A 14,939-nucleotide genomic window follows, 5' to 3' on the forward strand; every position below is an offset into this window, starting at 1 on the left:
ATTGTATCATTTTAAAGCATGCAGCAAGATATTTGATACGTATAAGAATTATTCTTTTCCTGTGGAAGTAGTCTAAATCATGTTGCTAAATTTATAAATGTCATTTTCTTCGATGCATGCCAGATTTGTGGAAATATGGTGTAAAAACGGTTTTACTCGTCTAAATGGTTTATATCTTATTTTTTCCCAAATACATAATATTTTAAAAATCATTAGTAAAATATATTTTTAAGTTTTTACAAAAATTAAAGCGCGATTTTAGTATTTTAAATTTTATAATATAAGAATTAGCGCATTAAAAATCATTTGCATTATGCCATTTTCAAAACTTTATATTTATATTGTAGAGTCATTAGGTTATATAGATACTGGAGCGGGAAAAATATGCAGTGCCGTCACTGGGATTCGAAATACCGACCTCCCGAATGTGCGTCGAGTGTGTTTCCAATTATACTTCGAAGGCATGCGGAAAGAAGGGAGAAATGCCATATGCGCTTCCCTTTTAAAGGATGACTGGGGATGAAGATACCTAGTCGCCAAAACCTGGTGACAAGGAATTATCGTCCACCGGCTTTTAGTTTGGGCGCCACTTGTAGAGCCATAAAGTTATGTCGATCCTGGAACCTGTAAAATATGCAAACTTTCGCTGGGACTCGAACTTCAGACCTTCCGAATGCGCGTCGAGTGTGCTTCCAACGAAAGAATGCCGAAAGAAGAGAGAAAATACCTCATAATGTATTTAATTATAATATTACCTTATAATATATGAATAACATATATTCATATCAGATATATATTGTTATCAGAATTATATATATTTATATGTTATACTTTATACTACAAACTATTACTATTATTTTTTTATATTTGAAAAAGTACGCAATACAGGTTTGAAAATCTTTTGCTTGCTTTGTTCTCTTAAAACTGGTTAGATGATTTTATGTATTTTGAAATCAATATACGAAGGAACTTTTTTTAGCCCAAAGAGGAGTCAGCCCAGAAGTGCTATTGATCTCAAAACGGAATTTTTCGTCGAATCACTAAAGGCGTTGTTAACAAACAAACAAAAGTTTAACAATAAAAAAAAATTGCAAACCATCTTGCTAAGAAAACTGAACATTGCTATTATCAACTGCGAAAGGCTGAAAAAATATAAAAACGTGTACCAACACAACACTATACATCGGAAATTATATAAATATAATGCTGCTATTCATAATGCATTCTAAAAACATGCTAGTTTTTGTTGTTGGACTGCATGTGGCGTCAATGGGAACAAAACCATGCTGAATAATGAAGCTCAAAAGAAAACAAAAAGATTTCGCAGGAGCGAGTGTAAGAGTAGACTGATAGATTGCGAGCTCAAAATTGAGAGCATAAAAAACCGTAACAAACCCTTTTGAGCGACAGTTAAAATTTGAAATCCCGTGATTTATTTTTAATCGAAAACTCGATTACCATAACGAAATGCATTAGGAGAATTAAACCCGTTGTTCAGTATTTTGTAACAGAAATTAATGAACTTTATAAATATATAATTTAAATTTAAAAACAGTCTTTTGAGAATTTTCGTCGTGATTCATTCTGAGATGCTTTGAAAATAAGAAATAAATTATTGCTACCAGGATAGTTTTATTCTTTTTTATGATAAAAGCAGCTGTATAGTTAGTTATACAGTAGAATGTCTTTTAACCAGTAACAACGGTACTTTGCCCATTCCGTATACGACAGTTTTCCCTATACAGATTTCTTAGTTTGATTGCATATATCGCATGTCCGTAAAAAAAAACATATATTTATAAAGTAAATATAGGCTTTTAGAATGATTCATGTCATAGTCCATCTTCACGGTTCACATTAATGGTTCATGTGCCTGCATTCTCTTCACTAATACTAACCTTCTCTGAATATTTAACTACACTCATGTCCATAAATTAAGGATAATTCGGAGTTACGCGGAAATCGAACTCTAAAATAAATATATCACCTGCAAAATCACTACACACATCTTCAAGAATCATATGCAAATTTCAGGAAGTAACCAGATGACACCGATGGTACGTCACAATGACGAGAGTGTAGAGAGTGATATATAAGAAATACAGGCAAAGAAGTAAAATTGTTCGCAGGCGCTTTATAAGCATTTCAGTGCAATAACCGAATAGTTATGACACAAACGACGAATTTGGATGATTTTTTACGTGGTAGAATTATCGGCCGTCTGGAACGTGGGCTTACCCAACTGGAAGTATCAGACGAACTTGAATTGCCCAGAGTGTCATCTCCAGGCTTTGGCAACGATTCCAAGATGATGGTAATGTGAGTAGACGTTACAGCACAAGTCGCCCCAGAGTTACAACGCCGAATGAGGACCGGTATTTGACAGTTACTGGCAAAAGAAACAGGCGGAGCACAGCCTCAGACCTGTCACGTCAGCTCTCTTCAGCCACTGGTCCGACAATTTCAAGGCAGACCGTGTACAGACGCTTAGGGCAGATTGGTCTACGTGCTCGTAGACCTGTCAGATGCGTTCCACTTACTGCAACTCACTGTCGCCTGCCTGCGGTTAGCCTGCAGTAGAGAGCATGCATTGTGGACACCGCAACAGTGGGCTTGTGTGATGTTTTCCGACGAGTCCAGGTTTAGCTTGCAGTCTGATTCTCGCCGGACCTTCATATGGAGAGCTCCAGGTACCCGTTACCACCAAGAAAACATCACTGAACGACACCGTTACGGTGGTGCAGGAGTGCTCGTTTGGGGTGGAATTATTCTGGGTTCCAGAACTTACCTGCATGTTCGAATTGGAACCATGATAAGCCAAATCTATCGGGACGTCATTCTGGAACAACATGTACGTTTCTTTCGGGGCGCCATGGGCGCACAATTTGTGTTTATGGATGACAACGCCCGTCCTCACCGTGCAAACATCGTAAGCGAATGCCTTCAATCGGAGGATATCACCCGTATGGACTGGCCAGCATTCTCACCGGACTTGAATCCAGTAGAGCACGTGTGGGACATGCTTAGTCGACGAGTTGCAGCCCGTCAACCTCCTCCTACATGTCTACCTTAACTTCGGAGAGCATTGCGTTTTGAGTGGTGTAATATCCCTCAAGATCAGATCGATAATTTGGAACTTAGCATTCCTAGGCGTTGTACGGACTTTATTGCATCGTCTGGGAGATATACAATGTATTAACAATCATACCAACCATGTAATATTGGTTTTTTGTAAATAGGTGTTTTTTGTAATTTGCTCCGGGGAGAAAAAATTGCTAATTTTTTAATAATATCAAACATATAGAATCTTTTTTTTTTTTTTTGCTCTTTACCTTTTGTTTAATAAATAAGCTTTACAAATAAGTCAAATTTGTTTTGCTTCTAACTCTTCCTTTGCCTGATTTTGCATTATCCTTAATTTATGGACATGAGTGTAAATCCAAGATTTCGGCCACGTGCATCGGACGTGTTTTGAAACCAAGAGAATCTTCGTCACTCGGCTCGTTTCCTAGAAACATGAGCATAGCTCACAATTTACGCCATATTTATTTACCTCACAGATCTAAAGTCTAAATTTAAATTTAGACCTTCAAAAGGGCCGTTATTTTGATATTACCGGTTACGAGCGATTGTTGTATATTATATAGTAATGGAATAACTATCCAACTGGAAAAGGATTATTTATATATATATATTTATTTAATTTTATTTTTTCTTTAATTTTTATTGAATTTTACTTATTTCTCATACACTGCACAAATTTTTTTTTCACATTTTATCTTTTAAGGTTGAATTGTCTAGAATTATTACGGGACTTTTTCCATACCAGACTATTTTTATTCAATGGCTATGCATTTGACAATGAAGTGAGAATGTTTATTCCTAGACATATTCTTGAAGTATCTTGGACACCTGTGGTACAGAAGCCACGTCTATTGTACAGGAGAGATGCGCAAAATGCCTTAACATCGTAGCCAAGATAGAAATGTTGGTATTATAACTCCAAAGAAATAAAACAGTCGAGAAAACATATCTGTTGATATTACAAACTTATGGCAGTATTACTTCATGCCGGAAACTAAACGGAATTCAAGCTCAGCTCCATCAGTAATGAAGCTACTTGAGTTAACCGTGATACCGACGGTTTAGGCAAGTCAAACAAGTAAGACGCGACATCATTTTTTATCTGTAATGATCAGCATGATGATATAGTAGGCACCGCTTAAAATGCTAATGTTATTATTCGGATATTGTTCTATCGAATGGCCAAAGTTTCGCCCGTATGGAAAGCATGGAAAATACATCGCTTACTGTGATCAACAAGTCGGTTAATCTTATCAAAATATTATTGAGTGAATTTTGTAAACTGAAATAGAAACTATATAATAGAAAGTCTTTAAATAGAAGTTCAAATCGTCAAATAAAGCTGAAATAGATTATAAAAATTACGAACTGACAAAGGCATATCTCCAAGTAATGGATTAAGAGTCGCCTTAACTGAATAACATGAATTATGTGGAATTTAACGCTTGGGCGGATAACCGATGGGGAAAAACTCAAACTGTAACATCAATGACAGAAGATTATAATGACAGAAGATTATAATCCAGTTGCTTTCTGAAACAAATCCAAGCACATTATGTGATAAATTTTCTGTAGAAGATGATGATGATGATATCTGAAAATTTTCTGCAAATGCTAGAGATGAGGGTTGCCGTACAGTTATTAAGATTAAGGTTACTGCATCGATTAAATAATTTCCAGAAACGCTGTGAAACAAACACTTCACTATACAACTGCAGCGTAACATTTCCAGACAATCAACTTTTAACGACTTTTTTCTTAATTAAAATCATGTTCAAATAAGTATTTACGTGTTTCTAATTATATTTATATTAAATTAGCTTCATTCTACTGGAATTTTGAAAAATATTTTTCTCATCTCTTAATATTATCATTCCGTTAATGTTATGGAAAACATCGTAGATAAACGTGATCCCATTAAGCGGATCCCATTAAGCGGATCCTACTGCATATGTATATGCATTTACCCACAAGAGAGAGAAGCGAGCAATTTTAGCCTAAAAGCAACATTTATGTCACGGAATCTCTGCGGATATCATAAAAACAATTTTAAAAAAATTCTTAAAACACATATCCAGACAAATGGAATAGTATGATCTAAAAGTATATATCCTAAGGCAAAGGCTAAGGTATGTGTCCACTTAGTTGCATATTAAAATCAAGACCTATGTACTGCAAATCGCAGGCAAAAATGATATATCATCTCATTTAATGCAAATTTGAGAAATGATTATTGCTATACTGGCTTCAGTTTACCACCTGTTAGCTGTCTGATTTACATTACATTCCCTAGGAAATGAGGCTATTATTGCTGAATCCCTAGGATCCCTAGGAAATGAGGCTATTATAAAAGGCAGCAATTAGCTAAATATAATATTTTGTGTTTTCTACAGCTAGCGGTGCAGATATTCCGTAGGGATATTAGCATATCAGCTGGAGAATCCCGAAGATGTGACTATCTATACTCCCATGCCAAATTTGGACTTTCCCAGGCCTTTTGAACCAGATCATGCTTTTAGTGTTTTGGATTTGGGTTAGAAATAGGGGATGTACATGGTGCTATCGAGCGTACAGTGTCTGCTTTGCATGAAATTCAATGTTGGGAGCGATAAAGTTTGAAACGTTTTGCTGTCAGTTGCACCCTCTCAGGCTATTCCTAACGAAGTGTGTCAACGTTCATTAGGTAAACACTGGAGAAAATCTTGCGCCTCAGCTTTAAGTGGATATAAATGTAAGATCTTAAACCAATAGCTCTCTTTTTCACTAGACCTATCCCCTCCCCCTCGTCACAAAGTGAAAACTATAGTAAACTTTCAGCTAATAAAAATCGATTATTCTGTGTCAGCAATGTTCTTTGTTAATGAATTAAATAGAAAATCATCTCGATTAGATCTGCAAGGGATTTTAATCGATCTTCATTTCGGTTTTCTATAGATTTCAAGGATCGAACTTCAGTCGGTTTCCTAGAGGAAAAAAGATGTTATAGGAAGTATTTTATGCTAAAAATAAAGCGTCTTCTTTTTCTTCTTTTTATAAATACATCTTTATTTCTGCATATGATACAGAAATAAAGATGTACTTACTATAAAAAGAAGAATAATTTAGAATAAAAAGAGATTTTTAAAAACTGCATTAAAATTTATACTTCATAGATGTAAATAAGCATTTTTAGATAAGTTTGGCTTTGTATTGTATTTTATGTATTTATAGGACAAATTTTTTAATAACTTTTAATGATATCCAAGCAAACTTCAGTTATGATATGGTAAAGCAACTCCGTGAGGACTATCTGCCTATGGGAAGGAATGCCTTCGTGGAATTTTTCCTAAAGGAAACCGTCTCGCACCTATGTTCCACGAAAACGTCAATGCAGTCAGCCCGTTCACTGGGATTTGAACCTGGGCCGAACTACCAGCATTCAGTGATTTTACCAATCTGCCAACCTATTATTTCGATATGCAGAAAACACTAAATATTTTCATTTTATTCTTCCATAGTTTTAAAAACTTTAATTTCGATAAGGCATTTCTCAATTCACTTCTGTCGAAGCATTTCACGAAGAAGGTAATTTAAAAATAAATTTCATGCTTTTTTTCAATAAATAATGTGTAAATTATAATAAGTATTATTTGTACTTACTATGATTTAGGAAGTCTTACACTGATATCCTTCAGTATTGCCATACAGCGTAATCCTATTCATAAACTGTATTCCACTTTATAATGGCTAAAATTACAGTCGCGAGAAATCGAGTAAAATAATGGCTAAAATTACAGTCGCGAGTCGAGAGAGAAGAAAAAAAAAAAAAAAAATCGCGAGAACACTAATGGGGGGGGGGCGCGAGCATATCCAAGAGAAAATGTTATTTAAAAAAATTGATTAAGTGACTGAAAGGAAAGAACACACACACACATACAAAACAAAATAAATACATTTCGACATATTTAATAATTAACTTATTAAATTAAAACAACTTACTAAATTAAAAACAAATTTAATAATTATTAGTGACTTCCTTGGGCCTGTCTTGCAGAGCAAAGTTTTTCGAAGGAGGGTTTAATATTAGAAATAGACACTCTCAGTTCTTTTTCTATATTTAGCTGAGATCTATATTTTGTCTTCAAAGAAGCCACCGCAGAAAATCCAGTTTCACAAAGGTAAGATGTTGAAAATGGTAGTAGAATGCGAAATGCCCTTGTTTTTAGTGCAGAAAACTCATCATCTACCCCTGCCCAAAATTCAAAGAGTGATCTATTACTAAATTGTCTTTTGGTTTCGCCGCTTGCCGTGAAGTCTATGAAGGTTTTTTCCTCTTCAATTGAGAGTCCTTCGGGAGTATTTTGAAATGGAGCCCTCACCCACTTGTAACTTGATATCAGTTTGTCGTCAGCAAGAAAGTACTTTTTAAAATTCTTTGCTAGCGTTGCTAAATGATTTTCAATGGTTACAAAAACAATTTTTACATGTTGTTCTTCAGCCTTGTAAGTTTTAATACAATCATTCAAATTTGCAAACATTGTTAAATTTTCTTGCTTTAAATTTCTGCTCCACAATTCCAATTTCCTACAAAAAGCATTAACTTTATCACTCGTATCCAATATATGTGTATTTGCTCCTTGCAGTTGAAGATTCAAGTTATTTAATTTCTCGAATATGTCAACCATGTAGCTCAATTTCATCACAAATAAACTATCGCGAAAATTCTCAGCTTCCGGTCTGTTTTCCTCTACTAGGAAAACAGCGATTTCTTCTCATAACTCATAAAGACGTTGTAAAAATTTCCCTCGTGATAACCATCTTGCCTCGCAATAAAATAGTAACGCTGAATGTACTGCACCCATGTCTTTACAAAGTGCGGAAAAGATTCTTGATTTCAGAGGTCTCATTTTTATATAATTTACTACGGTTACAACCGTAGTTAATACAATATTCAAACCAGGACTCATTTCTTTGGAAGCCAAAGCTTCTCTGTGGATCATGCAGTGTGTCCAGACGCACTGTGGCGATTTTTGTTTCACAAGTTCTTGAATACTTTGGAATCTTCCGGACATAGAACGAGCACCATCGGTGCATATTCCGACGCAATTTTTCCATTCTATGTTTGCTTCGTTCATAAAATAATCTAAGATAGCAAATAATGCGAGTGCTGTTGCTTTGAGTTCTATTGGTTTGCAGAAAAGTAATTCTTCTACTACTGACAAATCATCACAAAATCATCTAACATAGGCAATGCAATGAGCATCTTTATTACTATCTGTTGCCTCATCGAGTTGTATTGAAAACAATTTGTCATGTAACTTCGACAAAAGCTGACACTCTACATCTTCAGCTATATCAGCCATTCGACGGGCAACAGTATCATTTGAAAGAGGTATAGACTGCAATTGTTTTGCAAAATTATCTCCAAACATAATTTCTACAATCTCAATTGCGGCTGGCAAAATAAGCTCTTCACCAATGGTGTGAGGCTTTTTACATCTAGTTATTTTATATGAAACTTTGTAAGAGGCAATTAAAGCTTTTCATTCACAGACAAAGTTTTTTTTAAATAATGATTTTTGCTTTTCATATGATTTTAATTTTAATTCGAAGAATACTCTGAGTTTGTTTACGTACTCACTATGAAGCGTTTCCAAATGTCGTTTAAGTTTATTAGGTTTCATGCTGTCTGCCCCAAACATTTTTGAGCAAATGATACACAGGGGCCTTTCGTCTTCATTTACTTCAGTACTAGTGAACCCAAAATTTAAGTATTCTTGAGAATATTTTCTTGATTTTATTTTCGGAACCACGTTCGTCTGTGTACTTGCTTGTCTATCGTCTAATGCTCGCTTACGCCCGCTTAAAAATTTATCCATGATTCTGCATAAGTCTGCTGCCGTGAATATTTAATACGGTGAATTGCAATTACACGAAAATATATATAACATACACATTCAGAATAGATTCAATAGCGATAGAAGGATCGACTCGAATGAGATTGTCTGGAATTGAAATTGGCGTCTTAGAACTTTCTCCTTCTCCCTATGAGAAAGCATTTGTTCACATCTGCTCACGCTCCTAACTTAACTTTTAAGACAAATTCCAGACAAATCGAAACTTCTCGCTAAACCGTGAGAATGCCCAACATGGCGGGACGCAAGAGCAATAAAAAGGCATAGGATTCTTGTTTTTTCAATGCTGAGGATCGGTGTTGCAAAATGTCAATAAATTTCCGTATTCTTGGTAATTTGTAAAGTTTAAATTAAGGTTGTAGTGTAGGTTTAGCGCCAAAATACTCAAAATACATTATTATTGCATACATTTTATTGTATGCGGTGGGGAGGGGGGGGGTGCGCGATGAAAATTATGATTGAAAATTGGGCCGTGAATACTAAAAGGTTGAGAAACACTGATCTAATTCGTTTTCTGAAGGGGAAGATGAAGTGAGAGTATTTTGCTTTTCAGGTTGAAATGGGAATTGATTAAACGAGACATCATTGTGTTCTGTAATTGTCTCAGCCTTAAATATTAGCAAATTTCCGAGTTCCTATTATTAGGTATGCAAAATTATTGTTTTGCGGGTTTTAGTTCAGTTGCATAAAAAACATTTTTATTTATTTTTTATTTTTGGCGCAACTGATACAATGCTCATGATAAAGCTTTGATACAAGAAAAATATTTACCTTTGATAATGTGAAACCTTGGTTAAACGGAGCTCATATAATTATCATTTCATTAATTGTCTAAATAAGCGAATGCAGGCTAATGTGATTCTATATACAACTTTTTTCTCTAGATTCTTCGAAGAGTTTCTAGATCATTAGGAATACATTCTTACAAGTTCGATTGCTGAAAATATACCACTTTCACAGATATAAGGGTCACAATAACAGATCCTTTACAAAAGTCTAATTCTATCATAGCATTTTCTTTGAAAATTCCTATTTCACCTTCTCCAAAATAAAAGTAAGTTCTCATAAAGTAAGCTCTTTAAATAAGTCAAATATAATCTCACGAAATTTGTTGAAATGTCTAACGAAATTTTAAGGTCATATCGGTGGTAACAACATAATTCAAATTACTTGCAGTTTAGCGAAAGAAATATATTTTACAATCAAAACAAATGCTAAACAAACGGCAGTTGGTCACGCTGCGGCCAAAGATCATGTTTCAAGCTGTGTGGTGAAACATCTCTGCAGGCAGTGACTGCGCAATTGTCAGAAGACGGTCGTCTTTGGAAAGGATACGGCTCCGCGTCTACGTGATCTGACTTGTTGATGAGTGGCTGTTGTTCCGAAGAACAGTGTGGGAAAGTGGGAGTGACGATGGTCACCTGAAGATGTCTTTAATTCAGAACGGCTCCGTGCAAAGCGGAAAGGATAAATTCGGTTAATAAAGAAGAGATTAAAGGTGGTTAGGGAAAGAGGTGATGTGGTGCGTATATAGCTTGGGGATTTACAAGCTAACTTTATAAAAAGTCTTCCAGATTTGGCGATATATTGCTCAGTGAGGGATTGCTGCTCACGTGCAATAGCCCACGTCCAATGTATTGCCTGTTTCCTTATAGTTTAAAGATTTTTTTTTTTTTTTTTTCCTGTTTATTTACTATGTGCTCCCTCTTCTCTAGTACATCACCGAAAAGAAAGTGAGTTATTTTTGGTAAAGAGATGTAAAGTTAATATCGTTAACACATTTTAAAAGGCGGAACCGGAACTGAAATTGTGGATGAATTCAAAACGTGACTTTCACAATTACATATTTAAAGAACAATCCAAATCTGTTTAAAGCATATTTTTATTCTCAATCTGAAAATTGGCAGCTGGTCAAGAAATATGTTGAGAAAACTGGGAAATATAAACGTTAATCATGTTGTCGATGCATTATCTTACAAAGATGTTTTCAAGATATGTTATCGTAACAAGTTATACTAACTGACATCCCTTATCCCTCGGGTATTCGAAAAATCTAGCAGTTAGGTAAATCTAAGTAGTGATATAATTGTCTGGATTGTTCGAAAATTCAGAAGTACTTGATTCCCAGTTAGTGCCAGAACTGCGGGATTCTATCGTTCCCTGTATTTGGATTGATGGTCATTTGAATATCCAGTTAAACTCAATGCTATTCCAAACATGAGAATAAATTCTGAGCCATTTTCGTTTTAACTAAAACTTTTTAAAATTTTTCCCAAATAAGCGACTACTCCAATTAACATTATGAGCACAATTAAACAATTAAATTAATGAGATTATTAACCAGAATAAGCTTTTTAAATGGAAGAAATAAAAGATCAAGTCTCTTAAAATATAAATCAAAGCACCAAACCGCTCAAATATGTATTTAATTTCCACTGATAAAACATACGAATATAAAACTTACTACGATACTACATACGAATATAAAACTTAGAACTTACGCCTATCAGAAAAAATAAATTTCAGCCAAATTCTTAAACACATTACTTAATGAAATAAAACTGACTTCCATTTTCACTCAGTCATTATTACCTTGTGACTGTTATCAGTATTGTAACATTCTATGAAACAACTCGATGCCAACGATAAGACTAAAAAAGAATTTCACGTGCTTTGTACTTCAGATGAAGCAAGCATTTAAAATGCGCAATAAAATTGATGCGTAATATTATAAGCCTTAGTTTAAAAATAGATGTTACTATACACCACAAACAGAAAACTAAAGCAATTCTTCAAAACACGCTACAGGTTTACGTGATGATCATTTACATGCTTAAAACGTTCTCTAAGCTTCTTTAGATATATATAAATGCAGTTTTTTACAGCCGTATACATTTGAAGTTAGTTTTTATGTACCACATGCAGTTTACTTGGCGTAAGCTGACCATAAACTGCATAAACCTGCAACGACCTTATCTTCTTGTCTCCTTAATTATCTGCATATTCAGTAATTGAAATGTTTATCTAATTATTTACATATTTCTTTCTAATTATTCTTTTTATTTTGTGTTATTAATACGTTTGCGTACAAATATGCACATCTACTTTAGTATATATTTATTCGAATTAAGGTATCAAAAGCCATTTAGATTAATTATTTCTTCAAAAATAATTACTGTTGACTATTAAATTAAATTACAATATTAGCCGTTAAATTACAGTAAATATTGTTTTCAATAATGAGAATTGTAACTAATAACATTGTTAAACAAAATTAGATATAATAATACATTTAGAAATCTAAATTACAAAAATGAATTAATCTTTTCAGAAAGTGCATAAACTACGTTATCTGATAGATATGTTTAAATATTTATATATTGCTAGCGCTGCAACGTAAAATAATGCTTGTTAAAAATCTGAAATGGTTCGTATTTTAATGATCGCCCAATAAGACCCTTTCAAATATTAAAATGATTATATCAGTAGGTATCGTTAGAGACGGACCGGGTGGAATAGCGAAACATTTTATAGAATATTAGATGACTATGCATTTAAACTACATTGAAATGTTATATATCTCCTGCGTATTTAAAAAGTGAGAAACAAATTATAAAATTCCTCAAATGATTTTAATTGCATACAATCAATTAAATGCATTTCTTTATTTAAATCAATCAGGTTAAAGATTTAAAAAAAAATAATACTCATAAAAATGCATTTATTACTTCCTTGTTCGAAATAAAGGAAGTATTGTAATCGCGAAATATTTCGGGTATCATATTTCAACGAAAATACCCATTTCGACCGTTCCCAATATTTGAACTGTGTTTTTCTGTGACATCTGTACTTACGGACAGAAAAAAGGACTGTGTTTGCCAAAACGGATTGTAAAAGGGATTTAAAATGGATTCAGAAGAGTTTTTTTTTACGACTGTCCGTACTGTACGTACGTACGTATGTTTGTATATCACATAATTCAAAAACGAGTAGCCGAAGAACATTGAAATTCAGTATATGGGACTGCTATAACATATAGTTGTGCACCTCCCGATTTCGTAGCAATCGGCCGCACCAGACGTATATATATAATAAAAATTTTAAAATACAGGAAAAGTCGAAGATTAAATGGTTGTATATAATATATATTCTCACTCTGTTACCCGGCTCGATGAGCTTAGTTTTTTTCAATCTTATATTTTGTTAAATTATGCATTTTTTGACTTAAAAGTGATTGAATAATATTTTTCTTATGTTCTGGTTAAAGCTTTTATGCCTTTAGCTAATCATATCAAGAATTTAAAAATTAATAAAAATAATTTAATTTTAATTAATTATCAAGAATTTAAAAATTTAAGTGGCGACTTAAGCCTAACTAGGCCGCCATTTGCTTATATTTGAAATTCTCAGTAGAATAGTGAGTTGAATCAGTTGGTGCACCAAATTCAGTGGTTTTTTGGGGGGGAGGGGGGATCAAAACAGAATTTTCAGTTTTGTGCCATTTTGCCTTCCTGCCCCCTGGCTGCATTGCTTGTTTTCTCGCATAAACTCTAATTTAAATTGCAAAAATTGTTTTTACTTCCTTGTACGAAGTAAAAAGGAAGTATTGTAATCGCGAAAAGTTTCAGGCAGCATATTTCAACGAAAATATCCATTTTGACCGCTATCGAATGCAATTTAACGATGTTTTTGCGTGATATCTGTACGTAAGGACAGAATAAAATAATCTTTTCCTTCAAAAAAATTATAAAACTGCTTTAAAATTAATTCTGAAGAGAATTTTTCGTGGCCTCTGTAGGAACGTATGTACGTACTTGCGTACGTACGTATGTCGCATAACTCAAAAACGAGTAGCCTCAGAACGTTGAAATTTTGTATATAGGACTGCTATAACATGCAGATGTGCACCTCGTATTTTGGTTGCAATCGGCCGCACCAAACGTATATATTTATATATATATCCACTCTATTACCCGGCTCAGTGATCTCAGTTTCTTTACTGTTATATGTTTATAAATTGTACATTTTTTGCTTTAAAAATGATTGAATTATGTTGTTTTTATCTTCCGGTCAAGGATTTTATGCCTTTAGTAAATCTGTGTGCAATATTTTTAGAATTATCATCAATTTTAAAGTTGTTTAATTGCCGCTAAGCCTGTTTTTAATGGCGGCCATTGATGTTTACATTTGAAACAGGAGACTAGTGGATTTGTTGCCAATCTAGAGAAACTTAGCTTCGCAACAACAAAGATAACGCATTCATTTATTATTGCCAATTAAATCATGCTTAATTCTTTCTGGAATTTTTTCGAGGAAATAAGCGTTTGAGATTTACTTCGTAATTTTTAATATAAATATTTTGAGTTTTTATGTATTTCTGCCTTCTCGCGAAGTGCGAACTGAATTAATTAAATGAGAAATACTCAATCGTCTGTGAAAAACTGTTTCTTTTTTGTTTTGTTTGCTTAATTTCTTTTATACATAGTTCTAGCTTTATTATAGTATTTGAATAGAACATGTGGCAACGATTAGATAATTCTTTAAATGATATACATTTTGTGCATTCTGAGTTATAATATGAATGAAATATAATACTGTTAAGTAAACCTAGCGCCAGAGTGTCGCTATGGTAAACAAAGTGAATTTTAAAGAATGCATTTATTCTATTGTGGTTTATGCGCTGTCGGCGAAGTAGGTTTAATTCAATCTAATAAGTTTAAATAAAATGCAAGGAAAAATGCGTATAATTTAATATTCCGTACAAGGAAGTCATGTGGTGTACACATCAGATTTTTTTTAACTGGATTTGGTGTTTCAGTTTTTTCTGTATTTGACAATTTTTAACGCAGATGCTTTGAGTTTTTACGTATTTTTGCTTTACCGCGAAATGAGAGTCGAACTGATTGAATGATAAATATATCGCTAGTGAAATTCGAAGAAATATGTTTAAATGAATTGCAG

The 14,939-nt window shown here is 33.7% G+C and overlaps 1 long non-coding RNA gene across 1 annotated transcript in view; it reads right to left on the reverse strand.

Moving 5' to 3' along the window:
* The window catches only part of LOC118187806 (uncharacterized), a 41,874-nt gene extending 30,300 nt beyond the window's left edge, over positions 1 to 11,574 (reverse strand). The window contains exon 1 of the long non-coding RNA XR_004758019.2: positions 11,480 to 11,574. This is a non-coding gene — a long non-coding RNA (uncharacterized LOC118187806). The remainder of the gene's footprint in view (positions 1 to 11,479) is intronic.
* Positions 11,575 to 14,939: the final 3,365 nt, after the last annotated feature.

The sequence above is a fragment of the Stegodyphus dumicola genome, chromosome 10 (assembly GCF_044657685.1).
Source record: "Stegodyphus dumicola isolate Sdum_Otavi_A_Nest chromosome 10, ASM4465768v1".
NCBI classification, from domain to species: Eukaryota; Metazoa; Arthropoda; class Arachnida; order Araneae; family Eresidae; genus Stegodyphus; species Stegodyphus dumicola.